Source organism: Arvicanthis niloticus, chromosome 2 (genome assembly GCF_011762505.2).
Source record: "Arvicanthis niloticus isolate mArvNil1 chromosome 2, mArvNil1.pat.X, whole genome shotgun sequence".
Taxonomy (NCBI): domain Eukaryota; kingdom Metazoa; phylum Chordata; class Mammalia; order Rodentia; family Muridae; genus Arvicanthis; species Arvicanthis niloticus.
Window position 1 is genome coordinate 143,024,826 of NC_047659.1, and position 13,275 is coordinate 143,038,100.

The following is a 13,275-nucleotide window of genomic DNA, read 5'->3' on the forward strand; positions in this document are numbered from 1 at the left end:
CATTCACTCAGCAAATATTTACCCAGCCTTTGCCCTGAGTAAGGACAGAACAGAAATGAATTAGGCACACACAATCTCACAGCTCTCCATGGTGCCAGAGGGGAGATAAGAAAATCTGTGTTAGCAACTCATTGTGGGGCCCGCTGTTCTTTTCAGCAGCTGGGGTCTGCTGCTAACAATACCCTCATTTTCCCTGGGAAAGTGCTACCAGCTCCTGTTCTCACCCAGTGTGTGTGTTGGGGGTGGGCTGGGCAGTGTTAGATGGGTTGTTAGCAGAAAAACTAAACAAGGCCAGGGAAGGCTCAGTGGCCTGATGGTGACCTCTCAAGGATGGGGGGGAGGTGATCTGAGTTTTGATTTCACTTTGGTACCTTTTCAGGGATGACCCATGAATCTAGTAATGTCAGAAGTTACCGATATAACTTGCCAAGGAATTCTCCCATTAGCCATTGGCCTGAGAAGGTGTCCTAAGGGTGGGGTTTCCTATCTGGACAGAACCAGAGAGAAGAGAGCACAGCCAATGTCCATGTGACCACGGGTTATCTGCTGATCAACTGTCCAGTGTTACATAAAGACATGGTGTGTACCACGTAGGCTCAAGCTCTCCCACTGAGTAGGGCATTTTCTCTGACTTGCCTCTACCGCTGTACCCCTTCACTCTAGATCTAAGTGATTTACCCCAAAGTGAAAAATAACACCAATTGGTTATCTAGATGGAGCGTTTGAGAGGGACTGAGGCAGAAAGAGTGTGATTTTAAGCTAGCGCGAGATACATGGGGAGACCTTAACAAAATAACAACAGAATCACCACTAACAACAACAAAAAGAAGAGAAGAGGAGACCAATTGTCCAGACAGCTAAGCAGTGAGATGCTGGCTTTCACAAGACAAGGAAAAGTACTAAGGAGATGATTCTGAGATGTCCTCAGGGTTGCTCTCAACTTCCAGAAACTTGACTTCAAAGTTCAAACTGTTCCCAAGACTCTACAGTCTTCAGGTATTGCCTGATTAATCTATTATTTCTGTGTATTAGCTACATTTCTCAGTGCTGTGACAGAACAGCAGACAGAAGTAACTCAAGAGAGGAAGGTCTACGTTCAAGCACACAGCCTGTCCCGGCGGGGCAGTCACCGGAGTAGGACTTCAAGGCACTGGCCACATTTTGTCTGAATTCAAGAAGCAGAGGATGAATGCCAGCATCAGCTAGGAATGGCGCCACCCATATTTGGCATGGGCCTTCACTCCTCAGTTACCCCTGGTTAGGAGCTTCTGCAGAGATATATCTGGTACTTTATCTTCTGATTAACAATCAATAGCTACCATCATGTTCTAAATCAACCAAAGAGAAACATGGCAGCCAGGAGACCTGAACAGGAGCAAAAGTCGGCACACTGGTGACCTTGGAAGATGGCTGCCTGCTGTGGGGCTCCAGACCCTGCGATGGTCCCCAACACAACTGTTTGGCATTGCATCCCCCTAATTTTTCCTTTGTTCTCGGGCAGAGCAGGGCAGGACACTGCTTCAAAGACCCAAGTGCTTGGGTGTTGCTGTGATATCCAATTTGGGCTCCCAGCCTATGCGATGCTGCTGCTCACATTCAGGATAACTCTTCCCTCCTGTTCCCACAGTTTAGAAAGTACTAGGAAAATGACATGGAAAACCTCACAAATGACCCAGATTCGCATGGTACTTTTATCAGAGGGGAAAAAAAAAATTTTGAAAAGAGCTCCTACGTGGGAGGAAGTCTGTGCCTCATGGAAAGATGAAGAGGCCCACAAGGGGCCAGGCTCCTAACTGGGGTGGGCACGGACTTCTTTAAGTCAAGCCCAGACAAACACCAGCACATTCAACTCCCACCATCTCTTTCTAACACCTGCGGATAAGAGAAAGAGAGAGACAGACACTATTCTACCCTCACTCTTCAAAGGGAAGTCTATGTGGCTTTTCTGGCCCAGTTTAAAAGATACTTTCCCTCAGGCATGCTTTCAGAGTGAAGTCCAAACTCCCTCCTGTGTCTTCCAAGCCCAACAAAACTGGAGCCAGCCTCAGGTTCCCAACTCCCACTGCTGCTTTCCCTCCTCTATCCTGCTCTAGCGTGCTGGACTCCTTCCTGTTCCTAGAAGACACTCCACCTATGCCTCCACACAGCCTCACCCTCAAAGTGCTTTCTGTCTCGATGGCCTCTGCCCATCCCCCACTCTGCTTCCCTCAGACCTCTCTGCTCAGAAAGGTCTCCTGAACTACAGAGGTCTACGCAGTAAGCAACACCCTGGATTTCTGCCGGCTGTTGTTCCTCTCAGAGGTCTCATTATTTGCTGCCTACTTTCTGGTTTCTTCCCTTAGAAAAAGATTGCAAAGCAGGGCTGTTCTGGCGTGTTCATATTCTGTGAATTGGGAGCCAGGCCTGGGCCATGATGGGTGTGGTGTGTCTGCCAGGAAAGCAGAAAGAAGAGCTGTGTGTAATGCATGTGCTAGAGTTTATAGAGGCTGACTGGCCCATTCAGGAAGCTGACTAACGAAACTGTTTAAGAATATGTCTCAGGACTTCTGTGGATGCCTGAGGTCCATAGGATAGGCCACTGAGAGGAAGGCAAATTTGAAGCTGGGGAGCTGGGAAGAGCCCAGTACAACAGAGCTGTCATCATTGTCCCCGACTGTGGGCTGAGCAGTAGAGACATGCAAACTTGGACAGGAGTCAGTTCCCAGACACAAATATTGTTGGGTTGCACATTGCTTTTCGGCCAGTGCTACACAATGCTTGCCAGTTACGAAAATGGCCGCCACCTCCTCTTCCAGCCTTGCAAGGGTGTCCCTGGTGACCCACTGAACTATTAACATAACAGAAAGAGAATTTCGGGAAATGCTGCTGCAGCAGCCAAAGGAGCACATTCCCCAAGCCCACATAGGTCTACAGCAGCTCTGATTGATGGATGAGGTGAGAGAAAGCTTTGCACTCCTCTGTGACCCCCCCCCCCTCCAGACAGGTATATTAGAGCCTCTGGGTGGTCCAGTTTCTGCCGCCACCTCCCAGCCCCACCTGCAACATCTGCAGTCCTGTGGCACTGTCCCCTCAATCCAGAGGCTGAGCCCGGATGATCCCAGCTTTACACATCACCTCCTAGGAGACAGTCCACACTGAGGCTGAGTTGAGCTGGGAGCCTGCACACATTTTTTGGTTCTTCTCTCTGGAAGGAATACTATTATCCCACTTGGGCACCCCCGTAGTCAGAATAAGCAGGTCTTATTTTCTCACATACAATTTGGCATTTTGAGGTTTCGTCACTTATTTTTCTTTTTAAAATATTTTTACATTACTTAATAGGGGGCCCATGTGGAGGTCAGAGGTCAACCTCCAGAAGTCAGTGGTCTCCACCCAGCATGTAAGTTTTAGGGCTTAAACCCAGGTCCTCAGGGTGATGCCACAACGCCTGCATCTGGCAAGCCATCTTGCCTGCTTAGGGTATTCTTCCCCTAATACTGTATCTCAGAGCTCTTTCCAAATAGAAACAAAATGACCGTGCAGTGACTCTGAAAGTGTGAGTGACAACCAGCATTTCTTCCCTCTAAGTTTCATCATTCCCAGCTGTTTGGGCAGAGCAACAGAAAGGTGGCCCACACAGGTCGACATCTCTCCTTTGGCTGCCAAGTACACAGTGCAAACCTGCTGCGTAACATTATTCCTGGGGAGTAAACGCCAACTTACCCCGGAAAAGGGAGCCTACAACTCACCCAATAAGGAGACCATCAACGTCCAGTTTGGAGAGCCAATGGATTTTACTGGGGTTGCTTACAGGTATATGGGTGAGAGATTACTTATAGGAACAGAAATGACTCAGACAGCTATATCACCAAAGGCCACCCCAGTATGGGTGACAGCTCATGAAAGCTGGGACCCTGGAGCTCACTGCACAACCTATAAGCAGCTCAACAGGTCAGAGAGTGACTCCTCCATCAGCTCAGCTGGTATGAGCCTTTTCCAGGTAGCTCTGCGGCCCTCAATGTCTTCCAGGCAGCCTGGCTCATTTGAGTCTCACCTAGGCATCTGTGATGGCTTATATATGATCACCCCAGGGAATGGCGCTATTAGAAAGTTTGACCCTGTCCGAGTAGGTGTGTCACTGTGGGTGTGGCCTTTAAGACACTCACTCTAGCTGACTGGAAGCCAATCTTCCACTAGCAGCCTTCAGATGAAGATGTAGAACTCTCAGCTCCTCCGGCACCATGCCTGCCTGGATGCTGCCATGCTCACACCTTGATGATAATGGACTAGACCTCTGAACCTGTAAGCCAGCATCAATTAAATGTTGTTCTTATAAGAGTTGCCTTGGTCATGGTGTCTGTTCACAGCAGTAAAGCCGTAACTAAGAAGTTGGTACCAGAGACTGTGATATTGCTGTCATAGGCCTGACCATGTTTTTGTTTGGAAGAATGTGGGTTTGGGAACTTTGGATTTAGAAATGCTTTAAGTGGGGCATAATGAGCCATCCTAATAGGAATATGGAAGACGTTGTTGCTGTGAGTGATTTGAACTGTGCAGACCTGGCTCAAGAGGAATCAGTGGAGAAGAACTTAAGTAGGTGGCCTAGAGATTGTTTTTGTAGTATTTAGGTGAAGAATGAGGCTGCCTTTTGCCCTTGTCTGAAGAGTCTGCCTGAGGCTAAGGTGAAGAGAGTTCAATGAATTGCTTTGAAAACGAAAGTCTAAAAACAGCATTGTATCAATTATGTTATGTGGTTACTAAATTTCACTCTTATGAAAAGCATTTTAATGAGAAGGAGCAAGCTGAGAAAGGAAAATTACAAAAATATGGTTTAAGTATTAAAGAAGCACCAGGAATTAGAAGGGAGTTGAATCTATGTTCTAGAGGTAACAGGTTAAGGGAGTGGGACTCTGGGGCAAGATCCCACCCAGAAAAGCTTAGGTCCAGGCATGATGGTACACACCTTTAATCCTAGGAGACAGTCATGCAGATCTCTAAATTCAAGGTCAGACTGGGACAGAGCAAGTTCTAGGTGAAGAAAAGCTTAATTCCAGGCATGGTGACACACACCTTTAATCCCAGGAGACAGGCATGCAGATCTCTGAGTCCAAGGTCAATCTACAGAGCAAGAGCCAGGACAGCCAAGCTTAGGCAGGGAAGGAGTTGGAAAACAGAAAGTTGGTGGTAACATAATAGAACAAGGGAGCCGTGTTCCAGCTCCTCCAAGCAGCAGAACTCAGCAGCTTTGGCCTTGTGGCTCTGGCTTTAGAGTCCAGAATAGAAGAGACTACCGGGACAATTGATGCTGGTTAGCTGGAGCTAAGAAATTAGTGGTGATTAAGAAGAGATCAGCATCACTGAGGTGAAAGCTTCTGGGAAGTGTTTTCTGAGAGCACAGAGAAGCTGTGTTACAGAGACAGCCAACGTTGTACCTCATGGACTTGGTAATGTGTAAGAGTTACCCAGGTGGTACTGGTTTTGAAAACATGAAGGGGTCATGAAGAACAGCTAAAGCTTAGCACTGTGAGGGCCTTGGAAAGCCATTGGTGAAGGCACAGCCTCAGTTGTAGTTAACAGCCCAGGACTGAAGGGGTCATGCAAAGAAGTTAAGGTTGGCACCATGAACAGAGCCTATGAGAGGCTATTGGTGAAGCCTAGTTGCAGCAGAAGATCCCAGTGTATTGGAGATGCCAGTGCCATGGGATGATCACCAAGAACAGCAGCAGCAGTGGAGTGGATCAACCTGAGCTTAGAGTGCTACAGAGGGCAGAGCTGGAGAAGTGACCCCAGCCCTTTGGAGGAGCCTAGAAGATCACGTGTAGACCCCAAATATTGGAACAAGAAGCTGTGAAGTTAAAGTTGCCTTGGAGACCCCAAGATGTTCAAGATGCCAGAGTCATGGGCTATCTGCCAAGGAAAGTTGCTAACAAGGAGTGGAACCAATCCAGGAAAAGAAGTCTGTTGCAGCCAACAAACATGAAAAAGGTGTTAGAGACCTGAAGACCACCTAGAAATCAGACATGGAGATGCAGAGTTTGGAGTTTGCCCAGCTGGTTGCCTCATCCTAGTTGCCTGGAAGCCACTCTTCTGCTAGCAGCCTTCAGATGAAGATGTAGAACTCTCAACTCCTCCTGCACTATGCCTGCCTGAATGTTCCCACCTTATTGATAATGGACTAGACTTCTGAAACTGTAAGCCAGCACCAATTAAATGTTGTTCTCATAAGAGTTGCCTTGGTCGTGGTGTCTGTTCACAGCAATAAAACCCTAACTAAGACAGCATCTCAGCTTGTCTGAGAGTGCCTCCGTGCAGTTTTTGATGTTATATAAGAAGTTTTTGATGTTATATAAGAAGGAGGAGGCTGGCATCTGGTCAGTTTCAGGAACTTCCTGAAATGATTTAGTTGTTTATTTCCTGTGCCCTAAGGAACTTCTCTACATATTGGAATGATTCTTCTTTCCTCAAAACATCTTGAACTGTAAAGAGGTATAATAAGAGATCGATGTGTCTTAGCAATGTTTACATTAGTCAACACATAGTAGGACCTCAACAGCCTTGTGAGACCAATAGACAGCAGACTTGAGTGACTAAGTCATTTCACACACACACCCTCAGCTCTCAGTCATACCAGAACACTCCTGTTGGTTCTGAGACCTGCTTCTCTAGCTTCACCAGTGTCCCTGCTGGTAGTGCTTTCTGCTCTGGAAGCCCTTTCCCATCATTCACACTTTGGTCTTCCCTCACCTGCTCTGTCAAGAAAGCTTTCAATGAATTGCACTCATCTTTTCCACCCTGCTGCCGCCTGAGCAGTCACTTCAGCATATTTTTCCAAGCTCCATTGCCCGCTAATTGTTTCCCGTCTGTTGCCTTTGTGTCCCCGGGCTAGACTGTGTGTTCTTTGAGAGTGTAACTGGCTCTGTGATACTAGAGCATCTCCCACAATGCAGGACTTATGGAAGCTGTTCAATGGTTCAATAAAGCAATTGGTTCCTCCATTGGTTGGGTCAGATTCCAATACTGATTGCTGGAAGTGGAGAAAGGGACAGTGCTTCTGTCACAGCAGCGGATACAAGTCACATGGATAACCTCCATGCTAGCCTGTTGGTGATTGGTTCCAATGCTTTGAATTAATCTGTCACCCAAAATTGGGAATCTCTGGTTCCGCACACTGAAGGTCCTTGTCCCCAGTTGGTTATTGATCAATAAATAAAGAGTCAATGGCGAATGGCTGGGCAGGCAGATTGAGGCAGGACCTATGGATTAACAGAGGCTAGGAACTGGGAGAAAGCAAGATCATCATGATTTGGAAGTAGACAGATCAGATTTAGAGCTGCAGAAGGAAAACTATCTGAAATGTAGGTGAAAAGAATATGGCCCCCAGAAGAGCTGCCTAGAAGAGTCTTGGGCAGCAAAGACTAGGGGGCTGCCTAGAAGGTAACAGGGCAGCAAACATAGATTTAGAAGGTGTTGAGGCAGGAGTACTGGAGGGAAATGTATGCTAGCTGGGCAGAGGATTAGAACTGCCCAGCCTCTGAGTGAGTCAAGGCATATTAAAATTAACTGGTGTGTGTGTGTGTGTGTCTTTCATTCTAGAATCCAAATAACTTCCGGGTGGGTGGATGCGTGCATGAATGAGTGGGTGAGTGCGTGCAGTGTTGCCAACTATCACTACACTAGCCCTTCCAAAACACTCCAAAGTGTGAGCTTTAGGCTCACAGCCTTCTCACCAAGGTGCTGGCTGAAGCCCCTCCATCCTTCAGAAGACACCACAGTGTGCACCTTCCATTGCCAGCTCCCAGAACCACCCACACCCCAGGAGAAGAAGTAACAGAGAACCCAGAGTGATTAGAATTTGCTCAGAACCTGTCTGGAGTCTAGATATGTTTTCAGACATAATTTGACAAGGGTCCTGCTCCATTGACCTTTATTTCCATCAAAAGACTTGAAGTAAATTTGTCTTCCTGTCCTTATGTGGCATTGATGTCCCAGCTGATGTGGCCAAAGGAAACCCTAAACTTGTTTTAGGACTGAACTTGAGAAGGGAAAAGAAAAAGATGGAGACAGTGGTATGTGTTCATTTCAGACAGCCCAACCTAGAGGTGAACATTGATTTAGACTGCCAGCTAAGGATGAGTCAGCCATTCAGAAAGAGGAGATGTACTGGTTGAAGACACAAAATCACTACTCAGGTTCATACAACCTTCTCATTAACACACCACCCTTGTGGCTTAGAGATGTTGCTTGCTGACAGGTAGGAGGCTCTTAGCACATCCATTGCTCATTCCCCAGAGGAAGTACAGCTTGGGGGCAAGCCAGACAGGGCCTATCCTCCACCCCTTTCACATCTGGTGGGGTAGATGACACAAAAGCACACCAATACAAGACGGGTAGCGTGTTCTATAAGCCATGAGTGACAGCTGTATTTGCCCTCAGAGAAGAGAACAAAGTTGTAGCTTGGGTGGGGAGGAAAGAGCGGGACGTTCTTGGTGACACCAGGGTTCTACCTTGAAAATAAATGGAAATTTTGCAGAATAGGATGGCATTCATGGGAGAGGATATCAAGCATAAAATGGAAACAGCAGTGTGGAGAAGGTGTGGTAGGGAGAACAGAGACGCTTCCCGGCTTATTAAGGCAGCCTGAATCCATTTCTTCTACAGGCAGTAGGAAGGCAAAGCAGAAACATCATCAGTAGAGACATGTGGACAGACTGATCTTTCTAGAAAAGAGATGGTTTTAGAAATGCCCCACAATTGGGGTCATGGAGTCTAGCTAGATTAGTTATTGATGTGATTTCACAGACTAAAGAGAACAGGATGAGTGCAGAGGTTGTGGGGAAGACAAGTGATTGGCCATTTAGATACAGTATCTTTGAACTCCGGTCATGGATGGCATGCCAGCTGTTGTCAGAACCAAGGAAAATCGAGGCTGGTAAGAGCATCATAAGGCCACCACTTCATATCAGGAATGCAGGATGCAGGATGCATTCGAGAGAGAAACCGGAAGCTCACGAGGCGCCTGCAGGATGTTCCAGAATCTCTGGCAGCTGGAAGCTGGCAACAGAGGAAAAGTGAAGGGTGTTTCTAGAGTCTATGGAGACAGTCCAGGGTCAGATGACTCTTGAAATGAAGGGAGATGAAAGGTAATGGGCTAAAATGTAGGGCTGGACCAGAGAAAGAGTCTAACAAGGAAGGAGAATCAGTAATGAGTTCTGGGGAAAGACCAACGGCAACATGTAGACCACACAGTGGATAGAAAACTGACCAGAGGCAGAAATGTGTTGCACTTAAATACTGGACAGCCATGCTCTTGGTTCTAACACACTCGTTGGTTGAGGTCTAACCCCAGACCCTTTACTTTCCTAAGTTACTTCAAGAGGTCATAAGGATGAAAAAGTAGATGATCTTTATTTCTTACCAGTTAAGGGTACAGGGCTAAGGATGTGACTCACGATTTATCAGTGAGAGTCAACTATAAGACTTTTGTTAAAACCATTGAGAAGACAAGTGTCCTGCTTCCTGCTGGGGTTGTGATATTATAGGCCACCAGTACAGAGCTTTTGAGATACCAATTTGTCACCTCTCGGGAGGGCTGGCCAGAGAATGAAAACCAGGACAGAGGAGGAGAATGAACACACTGTTCACCCTCTAGATCCTGCCGCACCTAGGGTTTTTATTTACTTGAACCAACGGGATGTGCTTTTAAACTTAAGCTGGTTTGATTTGAGTTCTGTCATTTACAATTCAGAGCTTCTGGTATCAGTGGCATCAGGGAGAAGGCCTGCATCTAGCTCTGCACTTGCACACTGCACAAATTACCACAACAGGTCAGTGGTTATCAAAAACAAAAAACAACAATAACAGAAAAAAAAAAAAAGAAAAAAACCCTCCCAAACTAGAACTTGACAAGCTGGCTGCATCTCAATACATACCAGGACCAAAGGATGATGCTTTCCTTTATGTCACAAGGACTGAGTCACGCTTTGAGACACAGCAGCTTTATGCTCCTGCCAAGGGTGACGGTTATGATGGGAGATGATTTATTTGAGGCCACATGTGTTCACATCATCCCAGCAGAAGGAATGTGGGTGTGCTTTTTGCTGCTATGTGCTGTTCCAAAGAGGCCCCTTGCTTGGTTGGCCACAGAGACCAAAAAACCAGAATGTTAGATATAATGTGAGTCCTGGGGTTGACCAAATGTGGGTTTTGAAGAAGGAGAGTTTACTCCCTACAAGGATACAATAAGAAGGTGGCTTTAGATTGAGTAGATCTGGGTGGTGCAAAAAAGCCATTTCTAGAAATGCCCAGCCTGGATGAAGATGTTGAAAAACCCCCACCGGATGCAGATTCAACTTCCATTCTCTCTGTTCACGTCACCCACTTGGTATCTTATCTTTATGGAGTTTTATGGTACTTAGTGCATTCAGTCTCATCTCTCCATATAGGAATCCATCTATCTTTCCATCCACCTACCTTTCCATCCATTCCCCAGACATTTATTGCACCAGACTGTAGGGGGCGCTAAATCTGGAAGGACATGTTTCCCAAGCAGACTAGGAAGAGTCTGCTCTTGCAGAGAAAGGCCCTTAAATGAAGCTGTGGGGTGGCAGCAGCTTCTACTGTGGGGCCAGTTAGCAAAGGCTTTGAATGCTGGCCCCCCCATCCCAGGGGCTCTCTGCTGAAGGACACAATGGAGACCCTGCAAGCCCAGTAGGAACAATGGGACCGTGGAGGGTGGGGGATGGGTCGGAACTCTGATGAAATGAATGCTTCTGGAATAAATCAGATTAGCTCCCACACTATATTCTAATACAGCCATGCGATTGCAGGGACCAACACTTGAAGAGAAAATGAGGAGAGAAAATACTCAAGGAGACTAGTCCATCCATTAGCTTAATTTTTCTGCCAGCCGAGACTGTCTGTACTTAATATTAGCAATAGCCCAACTGAGAAAGCACCTGCTTTGTGCAGCCTGTTTGAAGAGGCTGCTGTGGCCAGAGGGAGCTGTCTCGGGGCCTCGATCAGGCAGTGACATGATCAGATTTGCGCTCTGGAAGGGAAAGGTCACAGTGGCTGCACCTTGGAGGATGGATGAAGGGGAAGAAGAGACGTGTGGTTGTCATGGGGCTGCTGGAACTGTACACGTGATGGAAGTTAGAATTTGGGCACTTGAAGTGGAAAGGCAAAAATCCCTTGAGGACAAGAGGTTGGGTCTGTTTGTCCCCTTTGACCAAAAGCTAGCCCCTGCCATCAGCAGGATTTGAGAAACGCTTATAGAATTGAATTGTCTAGGACAGAAGGCTAATGGAGTCTGTATGAAACAAAACCTATGCCTCTTACCATTCTCTGTGGTGGGATGAGCATCAGAGCTGAAGGCAGAGCTGGGGTGTTTTCTGGGGTCAGAAACCCTTGAGGTTGTGAACGACAATTTAGGTGGACAGAATACAAAGGTACTGTTTTCTGAGTCTGCCTGGCCTGCTTGTCAGATCTGTGCAAGGAAGCCATTTCATAGGCGTAGGGAGCTTAGGAATGCTTGCTGCTCATTTGGGTGAGAGAACGGCCACCTGCCTTTTTAAAAGGTCAAATCTCAGTGGTGTCCACTGGGACTAGCTAAACTCCCTTCCTGTGAAGGAACAGTTCAGACGCATCTGGATTCCCAAACCCTTAAACAAGAATCCCCAACATGTGCTTGGATGGTGTTCAGTTCCCATAACTATGCCTTCCTCTTTGGGAGCGTGGAACCCAACCAGTACTTTCCGTTGGATGGCCGGACTGCTGCAGGGACAGATTCCCATCATGCTCGCTGGGTTGAGCTGGGATTAAGGACTTTCCCAGCTGCATCTCCTTTACATTTCTTTCCTAAAGGCTGTGTGAATCTCACAGTGCCGAGAACCATCTTGCCAAGCCACTGCCTGTTCTTAAGAGGCTGCTCCTGCTGGCAGCCTGGCTTCACGGTGACAGTCTATGTTTATTGTCCCCTTCAGGCACTGATTAGAAGGATGAGTAGACACTGGAACACTTGTTCTCAAAAGGGACTTCTTGGACCCACTGGCAAAACATTAGAGAGTGGGTCTGAAGCCCAAGAAACAAGACACCAAAGCTCTGTAAGCTTAGGGAGTATTGCAGAATCCTACCCGGGGCCAAGAGTGAGTCACAGTGAAAGCTTTTAAAATATAAAACCATCAACCTAGATTTCAGTTTCAGGGTTAACACATACTTGGCTATGAGGGAATGCTTTAAAAAAAATTCTGAAGCTACTTGACAGAAAAATAAAACAGCTAAGAACATTGGACTATAATGATTTCCCCCCTCCCCGTACCCCCTCCCTGTGCCCCCTGCCCGCCCTGTAATGTGGGTCAGAGCCTACACGGACATGACCACAGATAACCAGACAGACATGCCTTCTCCCCAGCTCTTAATACTAGTTTATGCCCAGAGCCCTGTGCTTCCACAGGGCTAAGGCTCAGCTGCTCCCGGATAGCTTCTGGCTCCTGTACTCAGCTCCTGGATTCTTTATCTCCTTGTTCCTGGGCTCTGGAGTTGCTTGAGGTGCCTGTTTTGAGAATAAGAGGATTCTTGTTCTATTATTCATATGTGAGAACACTGTTCATGTCTCTCAAAGAGATGCAAGCTTGGTTGGTTTCCTAAATGTCCAACAATAAACACTGAAGATTCACCAGGAAGGGTCGTCATCATGGGCGGGAACACAACACCAAGAATAATTCTGCTAAGCTTGCTGGATGCAGAAAATGAATAAATTACCATTCTATATAATATTTGTCCAGAATCTGACATCAAATACAACGTGCTTGTATTTGATCTGCACAATAACCCTAGAGAGGTGGACAGGCCACTGATTGCATAGATTATGTAAGCTGGATATATAGATGTGTTTAAAATATATACATTAGAAGTCTCTAAAGGCTTTAGAGATGCTGGCTGGAGGACAGAGCATTTGGGAACTTAAATCTCAGGTCTCTAATATTTGTGCACATATTTAAAAACCATTTATTCGGAGCTTGTTACAAGCCAGATGAGATGGCAGTAGGTACAAAGATGACTAAAACACAGCCGTCCAGCGTAGGCGAGAGATCAGGTTCTAATCAGAAGTAAACAAGCCCCTGCTTTGCAGGGGGGTGGGGGGTCGGGGGGCGGGTGGCGATGTGTGCTCTCGAGAATGGAGGAGAACAGGCCCACAGCTCTAATCCAATGTTCCTGCGGGAGACCAGCTCGGCGGTTGTTTACTAAAGCCGTATGCACAGAAAGGAGGAGGAGAAGCAGCAGGAGGAGGAGGAGGAG